The following is a 14,280-nucleotide window of genomic DNA, read 5'->3' as shown; positions in this document are numbered from 1 at the left end:
GGAGGCTGTGGGTCAGTTCTAGAGGCTCGTAGCAGTCTGTGGGGTCTTGGGAAAGAATAGAAAACGGACTTAAGAGGTAAGAGGCTGAACCCTCAGGAGGGCTCCTAAGGGGGAAGGGGAAAGCCGTGAGACACCCCCTCGCCACCCCGCGGAAGAGCCGACCGCGGGACAGAGGCAGGGGGCGGGGCCTCTAAAGTGGGTGGAGCTTTCCCCTACAGATTGATTCAGGATTCCCCGTTTTTTTTGTAATTTTTTGCTTGTTTGTTTTTAATTTTCTATTATAATAAATTCCAAGCATATTCAAAGACAGGCAGAATGGTTTAATGGTTTAATGATCACACAGCTGCAACAGTTACAACAAATATGGGCTATCTATATGCCCCCACTCCCTGAATTATTTTGAAGCAAACACCAGACGTCATTACATCCATAAATATTTCAGAATGTATCTCCAAAAGGAAAGAACTCTTTTTTTTTAAAAACATAATCGCAATACTAACACCTAAAACATTTGATAATTTCTTCAAATTTTCAAATAATTGGTAGTCAACTGTCTCATAAATAACAAAATGCTTTTTAAGAGCTTGCCAGTTTGAATCCAAATTCAAGCAAAATCCACACACTGCGATAGGCTGATGTCTTTTAACCTATGGCTACTCCCTCTGCCTCTCTCTCTCGTTCTCTCTCTCTCTCTCTCTCTCTTTCTTTTTTCCTTTGTAATTTATACCTTAAAGAAACATTTTCCACCATCAGCACTACCACAGTAACAGCAGAAGTAAATATGGGGGGGGGGGGGACAAGAGCTAAGAGGAGGTTTAGATTTCCTGTTAGGTGAGGGTGTGTTTATTGGTTTTCTTTCTCTTGGGAACAATGAAATTATCTAAAATTGGGAATGTTGATGGACTGTGGACTTTGGGCCCTCTACATGATGCCCGATAAATGCAGGTGGCTGAAGGATACACTGACGGAGAAGCAGATTGGCGAACGATGGTGTATACTTATGAACGAAGATTGTGCTGCTACAAAAAGGAACAATGTCGTGAGGCATGCAACGATGTGAATGAACATGTGGGACATTTGGTGAGACAAAATAAGCAAGAAACAAAAGAACAGTAATGGTATGGTCACCTTTAGAAAGTGCTTATAAGAAAACGGGGGCCTAGATTGTAAGCTTTTAGAGCAGACACACTAAGTCTGGAATGGTGATTATTATTGCTGGATTTTGAGAGGCTGTTTTATATATATAACCTGATATTTAGAGATAAGAATGAAGCTGAACAGGTTGAGGTTAAGGTAATTCAGAACACAGGGATAAGGAAGACAGTGTCTGTATTTTAGAACCACACATACTCTTTGAGACCAAGGGAAGAAAGGCTTTTTTGATCTGGAACTGAAATTTTCTGTAATGCAAATCTAATTCAACCTATCTGTATAGCTCATTTGAACAAGTGAAGCACAGGAAGCAAAGAATAAGAAAGAGGTCCTTTAATCCTGTATAGATTATTGTAATGTCTGGAAATATCCTAGAGTATATTAAGCAGATAATCAAAAAGTATTGGCAAAATCCCCTGAGGGAAGGGAGAAAGAATATGGAATTATTAAACTTTACCATCAAGGAATTCCCTGATACTATGTCAGACTTTAGGGACACCCAAATCAGTAGGCCATGCCCTCGGTCATGAGGTTTATTCTCGTGAAGCTTATGTAGCAGAGAAGCTTAGACTACCTATAGGCATGCCTAAGAGTTACCTCTGGAGGACCTCTGTTGTTGCTTAGATGTGGCCTCAATCTCTCTAAGCCCAACTCTGCAAGTGAAATCATTGCCCTCCCCCCTAAGTGGGACATGACATCCAGGGGTGAAAGTCTCCGTGGTGACATGTAAGATAATTCTTAGGGATGAATCTAGACCTGGCACTGTGGGATCAACAATTTCATCTTGATCAAAAAGGGGGAAAGAAGTGTAATTAATAAAGTTATCAGTGACAAAGAGAATTCAAATAGAATCAAGAGGCTACTCTGGAGGTTGCTTTTATGCAAGCTTCAGGTAGACCTTGCTACCTATCATAACCTGCTAATTCCCAACCAGGACCATTCCTACCAGTCCTAAAGAATACCTAGGGCAATATATAAGATTCCACAAGGCTTCCATGCACTAGAGTAACTTTCCAGAAACCTCCAACCTCCAATGGTTCCCTGGTCCAGATCAGTCCTGAAACCTAGTCCAGCCTCTCCAGAACATCAGATAGTTCCATCTTCCTACCCATAGACAGACCCTTACAATATAAAAAATTTAGAATTGCCATAGCCCAAACAACCCTAAAGAGAGGGATGGAAAGATCAAAGATGATGGTGGAGTTGTATATAGAAGATAGGATTTAAGAAACGAATAGGAATCCTGAATCATTAAATTGATATCTCTTTTAGTCTCCAGTATTTTAGAGCAGCTAGAAGTAAAAACCTAAAATTGTGAAATTGTAACCCATGTTAAACTCTGAAATATGTTCTACAACTAATTGTGGTGCTGCGCATTGAAATTTATAGCTTTTTTGTATGTATGCTATTTTTCACAAAAAAAGAAGGAAAAAAAGTCGATTGTGATGATAAAAAAATATGTAAGCCCTCTCAGCTTCTATTCTGGAGCAGCTAGAAGGAAAAATATGAGAGGATTGTATGGTAGCCCATGACAAACTCTGAGATCTGTTCTGTAACCACTTGAAGAGTGCTTTGAAAACTATTGCTTTTTTACTTCTTTGCTTTGTATATATGTTCTACTCAACAATAAAAAAGTTTAAAAAAAAAAAAAGTAACCGTTTCTGTCCTTGATTCTGATATTTAGGGGTTATAGGCTGGGAAATGAGGCCTGCTCTCCTGACCTCCTGGCCTCCTGCCCTGCTTATCCGTGGCTCTTCTTCCCTCCACAGATGAATCAGGTCTCTCTCTTCCCAGAAGCTGGTCTTACTCTCTCCTTTTATGACTTGACACTTGATTAACAATATTTGCGGCTTCCTGTTGCTAGCAAGATTTTACCAGGGCACCGGCCTTTCCCAACTTACATCATGTGTGTTCTGTATGTTGTTTTTTCCCCCTCACCTGGAATCTTTCTTCTTCCATATTCCCATTCTCCAACTCCTCCCGCCCCTCTACCATCATCACCTATTAAAAATTTCCTCTTCCTTCAGTATGCTATGTATGATTTCTTTTTATTTCTTTTTCTGAATTGATGCAAATGTTCTAAGAAATGATTTTGATGAAGAATATACAACTACGTGAAAAAAAAAAGAATGTTCATGTTGTAGGTTGATTGGTTTTATCAATAAAAATAAAAAGAAAAAAAAAAGAAAAAATAGTTCCCCATCCTTCAAAGATAGCAATGCTGCAGTTACATGGAAACTGCCCACTCCAGCCCCAACTCTCCAGGCCAGAAAGACTTTCCTTCCTCTGAGCTTCCATAAGGCTTTATTCCATCATCTTTTCTTCTCTCTTTATATGCTGCACCCATTAAATGTGTGTTTTATTTATTTTTTATTTTTTTTATTTTTTATTAACGGAAAAAAAAAAAAGAAATTAACACAACATTTAGAAATCATACCATTCTACATATGCACTCAGTAATTCTTAACATCATCACATAGATGCATGATCATTGTTTCTTAGTACATTTGCATCGGTTTAGAGGAACTAGCAACACAACAGAAAAAGATATAAAATGTTAATATAAAGAAAAGAAATAAAAGTAGTAGTAATAGTAAAAAACAACAACAACAAACAAACCAACAAGCAAACAAAAACAAAAAAAACCCTATAGCTCAGATGCAGCTTCATTCAGTATTTTAACATGATTACTTTACAATTAGGTATTATTGTGCTGTCCATTTTTGAGTTTTTGTATCTAGTCCTGTTGCACAGTCTGTATCCCTTCAGCTTCAATTACCCATTGTCTTACCCTGTTTCTAACTCCTGCTGAACTCTGTTACCAATGACATATTTCAAGTTTATTCTCGAATGTCCGTTCACATCAGTGGGACCATACAGTATTTGTCCTTTAGTTTTTGGCTGGATTCACTCAGCATAATATTCTCTAGGTCCATCCATGTTATTACATGGTTCATAAGTTTATCTTGTCTTAAAGCTGCATAATATTCCATCGTATGTATATACCACAGTTTGTTTAGCCACTCTTCTGTTGATGGAGATTTTGGCTGTTTCCATCTCTTTGCAATTGTAAATAACGCTGCTATAAACATTGGTGTGCAAATGTCCGTTTGTGTCTTTGCCCTTAAGTCCTTTGAGTAGATACCTAGCAATGGTATTGCTGGGTCGTATGGCAATTCTATATTCAGCTTTTTGAGGAACCGCCAAACTGCCTTCCACAGTGGTTGCACCCTTTGACATTCCCACCAACAGTGGATAAGTGTGCCTCTTTCTCCGCATCCTCTCCAGCACTTGTCATTTTCTGTTTTGTTGATAATGGCCATTCTGGTGGGTGTGAGATGATATCTCATTGTGGTTTTGATTTGCATTTCTCTAATGGCCAGGGACATTGAGCATCTCTTCATGTGCCTCTTGGCCATCCGTATTTCTTCTTCTGGTAGGTGTCTGTTTAAGTCTTTTTCCCATTTTGTAATTGGGTTGGCTGTCTTTTTGTTGTTGAGTTGAATAATCTCTTTATAAATTCTGGATACTAGACCTTTATCTGATATGTCGTTTCCAAATATTGTCTCCCATTGTGTAGGCTGTCTTTCTACTTTCTTGATGAAGTTCTCTGATGCACAAAAGTGTTTAATTTTGAGTAAATGTGTGTTTTAAATGATGGACTCCTTAGAGGGAGGAGACTGTGCCTTATCTTTTGATCTCCCACAGCCCAGAACACAATTTTTTTACTCATAATGATTACTCGGAACTGTTGGCCAAGTGGGGGAAGAAATGAATGTGCTTTAGTTTTTTCTGTTTTGTTGTCTCAGCAAGGTTGTAGATCTCAGAACTATGACCGTGTCTCCCATCGCCCTAGCCCTTCCCACCCCAGCTAAAGTCATGGAACTCTTGGTTCCATACAATTGTTAATGGGTATTAGATAACACTTTCTAATATGCATTTACTTTTTTTCTTTGAAAAATTGCCAAATTCGTCTATCATTATCGATAATATATAGGTCTCTATGCGATCAATTGACCGAATAGCATACTAGTGTAGGGGCCACTGCTGGTTTTCCATTCTCACTTTCTTTTTTGCTAACAGAATCTCAGCTTTGCTCTGGCTTCTCCCCATATCTCCAGTTCCAGCAGTAAATCCCGACTACACTAGGCCAATCATGGAATTCCTGCTCCCCTTGCCCATGATTTAGCTTAGGGGTGGACATGCAGTGGCCACTGGAGACATTAGGGTAAGGTGAATGAAGAAGGATTCCCTCTGAATATCGTAAGTGTTGGAAGGGATTCCTAGAACAGAAGCAGCCATCAGAGGCCATAAGGGGCTCTTGGGTTAAAGCCAGTGTGAAGGGCCCAGAGCATGGTGACAGCGACATACCCCGGGCCAGGATGTTAATCCACCTCTGGTGGTTTGGTGCCTTTCTTCCAGCTGAAAGCATTCTGACCTTCTGTGATTTCTAAACACTACTCAAAGGGTGAACTGTGGCACAAGATCTTATTAGAAATGCAGAACCTCAGGCTACCACAGACTTGACAAATCAGAATCTGTATTTAGTAGGATACCCCAGGAGCTGTACAGACACAGTAAGGTTTGGGAAGCACCGAACTGATGCCCTACAATGATGGCTGTTTTAGGTATTCATTGCTCCCTAATCCACGTACGTGTTCCACACTTACTTAGCTTGGCATTTGCAGAAATAAGAACAAAACAAAGGTGTCCCAGGCTCTGCTAACACTAACACAATGAGTTGAGTGCCACGAACAGGTGTGGAACCTCTAAACTGCAGTAGCATAGGGGGTAGTGACTGATTTCCTCATTTAAAACCCCTCTGTGACTTCACCCTGCAATGAAAATACAATCTGAAGTCCTTAACACGCTTTCAAGACTTTGCACGACCTGACTGTCTAGCCCACTCTCCAGCTCCTGTTCTCCCGTTGCTCTGTGCGTCCCCCTCACCCTTCGGCTTGGCATAGTGGAGTAAAGCTGGCAGCACATTCCTTGATGCTCCAGGAGTGGGCTCCCTGTCCCTTCCTCTTGAATCTGAGCGGGCCTGGCACTGATTTAAGTGTCTAGACAAGGCCAAGTCCAAGACCTCCAAATTCATAAGATAGAACAAAATGGTTGTTGTTTGAAGCCTATGTTTTGGGGTAGTTCGTTGTACTGCATCAACAGATAACCAGAAACCTGGCTCATTCCTACTCAAAAGATCCCTTCCTCAGAGGGACCCTTCCTGGCTCGCCTTTCTGAATCAGGTCCCACCCCATTCCCAAGTGCATAAGTCTAGGCCAATGGGTTTGCCTCTTTGAGCTCTGTTTTACTAGACCCCAAGTTCAATGAAAGCTTCTCTGTTCTATATCTGTCTCCTTGCACACTTGCAACTCTTTTTTTTAAAATTTTTTAAAAAAATGAACACCAACAAATGCAAACATTCTTAACTTTTGATTGTTCCGTTCTACATATATAATCAGTAATTCACAATATCATCACATAGTTGCATATTCATCATTATGATCATTTCTTGGAACATTTACATCTATTCAGAAAAAGAAATAAAAAGGAAACAGAAAAAAAATTCATACGTACCATAACCCTTACCCCTCCCCTTTATTGATCACTAGCATTTCAATCTAAATTTATTTTAACATTTGTTCCCCCTATTATTTATCTTTATTCCATATGTTTTACTTGTCTGTTGATAAGGTAGATAAAAGGAGCATCAGACACAAGTTTTTCACAATCACACAGTCACATTGTGAAAGCTATATCATTATACAATCATCTTCAAGAAACATGGCTACTGGAACATAGCTCTATATTTTCAGGCAGTTCCCTCCAGCCTCTCCGTTACATCTTGACTAACAAGGTAATATCTATTTAATGCGTAAGAATAACCTCCAGGATAACCTCTCGACTCTGTTTGGAATCTCTCAGCCATTGACACTTTATTTTGTCTCATTTCACTCTTTTCCCTTTTGGTCGAGAAGGTTTTCTCAATTCCTTGATGCTGAGTCTCAGCTCATTCTAGAATTTCTGTCCACGTTACCAGGAAGATCCACACCCCTGGGACTCATGTCCCATGTAGACAGGGGGAGGGTGGTGAGTTTGCTTGTTGTATTGGCTGGAGAGAGAGGTCATATCTGAGCAACAAAAGAGGTTCTCTTGGGGGTGACTCTTAGGCCTAATTTTAAGTAGGCTTGACCTATCCTTTGTGGGGTTAAGTTTCATATGAACAACCCCCAAGATTGAGGGCTCAGCCTATAGCTTTGGTTGTCTGCACTGCTTGTGAGAATATCAAGAATTCAGCTTGGGGAAGTTGAATTGCTTGCAACTCTTATGATTGCATGAGTCCATAATTTATTTAACCAGTTCCCTGTTATTGGATATTTAGGTTGTTTTGATCTTTTCCTATTATAAACAAAATTGTGATGATTTATACAATATTTAGGCTCTCCAATATATTTGTAGGAGGAACTCATTAATTGTTTTTCCCAGGTTATTTCTCAATTTCAAAAAATAAGATTTTGGGGAATATGGATAAATATATTCATGTGGTTCGAAAGTCAAAAAGTATAAAATCTCCCTTCTACCTCTGTCCTTCAGCCATCAGGTTCCATTTCCCAGAGGAAATCAGTGTTTCCCTGTTTTGGTTTATCTTTCCGGGGATATGTTATACATATATACACGCAATTATGTATATGTTTGTATCTGCAAGCGGCTCACCCCCTATTTAAAAACTCAAATAGCTTACTCTGTTGACCCTTCTTTTCTTCAATTAAAAATATGTCTGGGTGATCACACTGTATTGGTATATGAAATGTTTCTTCCTTCCTTTTTGATGGCTGCATAAATTTGCATAGTTTATTTAACCAGTTCCCTGTTATTGAATATTTAGGTTGTTTCTGATCTTATCCTATTATAAACAAGGTTGTGATTTTTTTAAAAATTCCTACACCATTTCTACAAACCTGTGCATACATCATCAGTTCAAATACATGTGAATAGGATATCTGTAGGAAAAGTCCCCTAAGTGTAATTGCTAGGTCAAAGGCTATGCATTTGTAATATTGGCAACTATTGCCAAATTGCCCTCCATGGGCATTCATTTATATATCTATCTATAATGCATAAGAGTGCTTGTTTCTCTATAACCTCACCAACACAGTGTTACTATAAACTTATATTTTTTGCCAATCTAATAGAGTGTAAAATACAGTGTTTCAGCTTGGTTTTATTTTATATTTCTCTAATGATGAGTGAAGGGTAGCATGTTTTCAAATGTTTAGGGGACATTTATGCTTCCTTTTCTATAAATCTTTGTCCCTTATCCCTTTCCTTATTGGGTTCTTGATCTTTCTATTTAGTTGATGGATCTCTTTATATATCAGGGAGATTAGTCTTTTGTTCTGTGATATGTGTTGCAAAATTTCCCCCAGTTTGTCATTTTTCATTCTATTTCTCATACCTTTGCTTTGCAGAATTGATTTCAAATTTTTTGTCTTTTATTTATCGTCTATTCCTCTATAACAAATTATTCCAAAACTTAGTCACTTAAAACAACTATAATCATTTACAATCTCTCAGTTTCTGTGGGACAGGAATTCAGACAGATCACAGCAGAGATGGCTAGCGTCTATTCTATGATGTCTTGGAAGGCCGGAAAGCTGGGAGATGGAATCGTCTGAAGGTATCGTTTGGTGGCTGATGCGAAAGTCATCAGTTGGAAGCCTGGATGAGTCTTTCAGCCAGAATATCTACACATGGCCTTTTCATGTGACCTGATCATCCCCATAGCATGGTGGCTGCCTTCCACGGACAAGCTTCCCCATAGAGAGGCAGGCAAAAACTACATTTCCTTTTATGACTTAGCCTTGGAACCATGCAACATCACTTCCACCTCGTCCTATTGGTTGAGGCAGTTACAAGGTTCACCCAGGTGTAACAGGAAGGAAACAGATTCTACCTTTTGATGGGGAGGTGCCCACATCTCAGACAGGCACCACATCCTCTGATCCTCTGGCAGTGATGGTGGGTGCTGGAGCCCTCTTGCTTCCTGCCTAAGGTTCTCCAACTCATGGAGGAAGGCAGAACCAAAAGAACTCATGTGATAAGCCTGCTGTGGTCCACCCAGCCCTAGTCCATCCAGAAGCATGTCCTGGCTCTGCACTCTCCATGATGGGAGCCAAAATACATCCTTATTGCTGTTTAAGTTGGTTTGAGTTGGTTTGCCTATTACTTGCAACTAAATGCATCTTAATTTGTATAGTAAGACAGCTTAATCACACTGAATTATTTCTAACTCCATGGCAATGATGAAAGATGGATATCATTTTCCCCAGTACACAGATGAGAAGAAATGAGACTTAGAGAGGGACCAAGGTCATGTGGCTAATTGATGACCTGAGTCAGGATTTGAACCCAGGTTTGTCTATTGTCAGATTGCCTTATCAGGAAACATGGGGTCCCTTTGGGAAGTTGGGGTGAGTGTGAAAAGCCTGACTTTCCCTTGTTCCATTCAGTGACAATAAGTCCCTGGAGGTGCTGGTGACACTGTCTTTCAGATGTAGTTTTATTTGCTCTCTTCTATTTATTCTGTTATAACCATAATATTTTATATAAATATTCAAAAGGAAGCTGGCAGATGGAAGAGGAAAATAAGAAAGGCAAAGGAAAACTGCCTTCCTGAGAAAGCCATTCGTATTTCCAGTGTGTAAACAGTGAGCCTGGACCCTAAAAGCCTCATTAACATGTCAGTGTTATATTGTGTGCTTGGGGACTGAATAGGAAATCAGATTTTCCCCATTATTTATGGCTCATCAATAATACATTAGCTTGGCTCACATTCAGAAGAGGACAGGCCTCTTTGTTTGGTTAATTCAGCACCTAAAGGGGCAGAACAAGTTCATTTCACTTGTGGAGTCATTTGGCTGGAGGGCTTAGACTCAGCCACCCAGGAGCAGCCAAATCTTCACTCCCTCCCCAAGGTTCTCCCCAATCCCTAAACCAGCCCCTTTGGCTTAATCACTGCTTCCTCAGGGGCGCCTTCTTTAAGAGTATGTCAGGACTTTTTCAGTTACGAGTGGCAGAAACTTGATCCAAGCTGACTTAAATTAAAAAAAAAAAAAAAAAAAAGATCTATCTATCGTCTATAAAGTGAGAGAGATTGAGCGATCCGGCTTCAGTTACAGCTGCATCTAGGTGCCAGGTGATGGTGTCAAGATTTCGCCTCTCTGTCTCTTATTTCTCTTCACTCTGCTTCACTCTCAGCCAGGACCTTTCCATGTTGTGGAACAGACTGCCATCTTGCTACTAGCTTGAGGATAACTCCAACACAAAGGTTTTGTTAGAGCCATTCCTTTTGGCCCACTGAGTCATGTGTCCATACCAGAACCCATCGCTGTGGTTCATTGGCAAGAGGGTGTGGCTCTCTTTGCCCAGCTCTGGGTCATGTGCTCACACCTAGGGCTGCTGTTGGTAGTGGCACCCCCCACCCTCCCAATAACCTGGTCTGAGAGTAGGGGAGGGGAGGCTCTTGTACCAAAGAAGGGGACATGGAGGCTAGCTGGGCAAAACCAACTGATGTGTAGTCTATTAGGTCAAACTTTATCAAAGTGTTGATATCCCAGTGGTTTTGACCTGCACAAATGGTGAGTGAAATGATTCAGCCTAACACGATAACCCTTCAGGCTTGATCAGGTCCCTTACTATACTGTCTCATCAAGTTTAGCAGAGTTTGCAATATCATTCACAAGGCCTCTTGCTTCCTGCCTAAGGTTCTCCAACTCATGGAGGAAGGCAGAACCAAAAGAACTCATGTGATAAGGCTGCTGTGGTCCACCCAGCCCTAGTCCATCCAGAAGCATGTCCTGGCTCTGCACTCTCCATGATGGGAGCCAAAATACATCCTTATTGCTGTTTAAGTTGGTTTGAGTTGGTTTGCCTATTACTTGCAACTAAATGCATCTTAATTTGTATAGTAAGACAGTTTAATCACACTGAATTATTTCTAACTCCATGGCAATGATGAAAGATGGATATCATTTTCCCCATTACACAGATGAGAAAAAATGAGACTTAGAGAGGGACCAAGGTCATGTGGCTAATTGATGATGCTGGTGCTTGCTTCAGCCGACCAATAGGTCTGTTAAATGCATGGTTATACAAGCCTCTGCAATCTTGAACACCAGCCTCCATCCTCTTTCTGGCCCAGGGGAGTGCAGTGATAGCGTTACAGCTTTATGCATGCCACTGAGATTGCAGGGGACTTTCCTTCTAGCACCGCACCTGGCACAGCGTAGGTGCTCAGTAAATAGTCATCAAGTGAATGCATTCAATTCGTTCTTAAATGAGGATTTGCTGCTGTTGGAAAAATGCAAAGAAAAAAATTATATGATTTCTTGTTGGCGAAATAGCTAAAAATAAAATCTTCTGACAACCTGAAGAATCCTTTCCACAGAATGTAGAAAAGAATGAAACAGTTTTATTTTTGAATAAGAACTAAATCAGACCATGATACATATCACAGGCAATCTGCAGAGTCCCACTCTTCTATAAAGTCAGGCAGATACAATCCATTACATATATGTTCACTGTCTTTATCCAAAGGAAAAATAAAACTTCTCTGACCTTTTGGCAAGCAGGAAGTTGTAAGCTGGAGCCAAGTAGCTAAGCTAAACTTCCACGACACAGGGAGACAGTGAATCACCTTCCTTGATAACCACATTTCAAGGAGATGGTGCCAAGAAAGACATTCCTGGGATGTCAAACTTGCAATAGACTTATTTGGCTCTGAAAAAGATTTACATATACCTCAAAGAGACAGAAAAAAGATTTATAATAAAAAATTTTCTAAAGGAAATGCTGGAAAAAAAAGGGAGGAGAGATGAGTTCTCTTTTCCTTTTTGGCACTATGAAAAAATTTTAATTTAAAGGTTTTTAGATTTGTATTGAACAAATACAAATATATATTGCCTCACTGGATTGAAACTACTGAAGAACAATTTATCCCAGAACCAAAAGCGGGATCTCCCATCCTCAGGATAAATTACCCTTTAAGTTATTATTATGAGAATATGGTGAACTTTCAGCGTTTGGATGGCCATGACTTCAGCTTGCATATCCCAGTGGACCAGCAACTGCAGTGGGATAAGCCAAAAGAGATTAGAATCAAGACCTGGGAAACCATTTAGATCAAAGATTGCCCCTCCCACAATGAACATAACAGTTAGGGTCCATTCACTAAAATAATGAAGTTTAGAGCATGTACCGTATGGTATTTCCCCACAATGGCCATAACCATATTTGTGGTCTTCCAGAACCTTTTCTTTCTCCCATCAAGAGGTTAAGTCTATGTCTTCTCACCTTGAACCTGGGCAGACTTCTTGATCATCTTGGCAACAGAATACAGCAGAAGCAGCACTGTGTGACCTCTGTGACGAGGTCAGAAAATGCAACAAGCTTCCACATGGCTCTCTCTGGGGTAACCTTTGGACCCCTGGGGTCATCTTTGGATCCCTGAACTGCTATGTGAGAAGTCCAGCCTTTCTGAAGATGCACATTGAGACAGGAGAGATGCTTGGGGAGCCTCAGGGGTCCCAGCCTAGACAGGTAAATGAACAAGTCTTCAGGGGATTCCAGTTACAGCCACTGTCTGACAGCAACCCTGCAAGAGACCTCAGCAAGAACCACCAGTCACCCTCTCATCACCGCCCCACCAGAGCTGTGCGATAATAATAAATATTTGCTGTTATTTTATATCATTAGATTTCTGTGAGATGGGTATAAGCACAATGGAAACAGCTCCAGTTGGAAATCAAAAACCAAGTTTAAGTACAAGCAATTCTACCTCTTAGCTGTGTAATCTTGAGTTACAGCTTCATCAACTCTGTTTTCCTCATCTGTTAAATGGGTATGATGATATCACGAAGTGAGATTACTCTTCCTTAGCATCACCCCCTCCCCAATCCATTTCTTACCTTCTCCAGCCAGAAGGTTAGCTCTATGGACAGTTTCTCTCAGGCTGGCTTCTGATGGGGTTCAGCTAATAGGAGACACTGCCAGGAGCTCAGTGGACAAGAGCAGAGAGAAGTCCTGGTACTTATTCTACCACCTGGCCCCCTTGCCAAACCACAGGTGTGGCGGCGTCTGCATTCCTCTATGGATAAGCTCCAATGGTTGGCCCTTCTTCCAGGCCAGCTTCCAGGAATACTGTTCCCTATCCCTGCCCCTTTGGGCCCACTATTGCTTTTCCCTAACCCCTTACCATCCCTCATTGCTCCCTTAGCTCTGCCCACACTTCTGCCCATAGCTCTTTCATGAAATTCTCTTCAATTCAACCCTTTGAGCAAGCGCCAGGTTCTCCCTGCCAGCTGGTCTTACTGACCTCACAGAGTTGTTTTGAGGCTCGAATGAGATGATGCCTGCAAAAGAGTTTTGGAAGCTCCAACAGTTAAAAAGTCATCTGCATGGCTGCGATGAATCCTGGTATAGTGCAGATCATAGTATAGTGCAGAGTACGGGTAGGCTTTGGACTCAGTCTTGGGTTCAAATCCTGGCTCCACCTCTTGTTTAGCCATGTCAGTGGGGACAAATGTTGGTGCCTCCTAAGCCTGCAGTGTCTGTCCTATTTATCAAGGAGAAGAATTCTCCCTCACCTAGTCCTGGAGAATTAGATATGATAGTACATCACACATTTCTAACACTGCCTAGTGCACGACAAATGTTAAACACGTCATTAGCTCCCCAACCCTTCCCTCCCACCCCTATTAGGAAACTGTTTTCTCAGGCAGTCTTTATGAAGGCACTGATTGCATCCGTGGCCTGTAGAAGGGCATCTCTCGGAGCTCCTCAGACCCTTTTCTCAATGTTCTGAGAGGCAGAGTCCCATCTAAGGAAAAATGGCTTGCCATAGGCCAGAAATTTATTGACTTGTCTGGAACAAATGTCGTTATTGTCTTCTCATTGCCGAACATCCTGTGTAAGCGCAGGATGCATTCTTGTGTTGTTTCCTCTTGATTTCTTTCAATCAAAAAAGCCATGCATATTGTTACAGAAAAATTCAAGCATCACAGAAGTCTATACAGTAAAAAGTGCAAGTCATAACCCCGTGCGCTTTTTGATACACATTTAGGCTGTTGG

Source organism: Tamandua tetradactyla, chromosome 3, assembly GCF_023851605.1.
Source record: "Tamandua tetradactyla isolate mTamTet1 chromosome 3, mTamTet1.pri, whole genome shotgun sequence".
Taxonomy (NCBI): domain Eukaryota; kingdom Metazoa; phylum Chordata; class Mammalia; order Pilosa; family Myrmecophagidae; genus Tamandua; species Tamandua tetradactyla.
The sequence above is the reverse complement of the archived record's forward strand: the minus strand, read 5'-3'. Positions refer to the sequence as shown.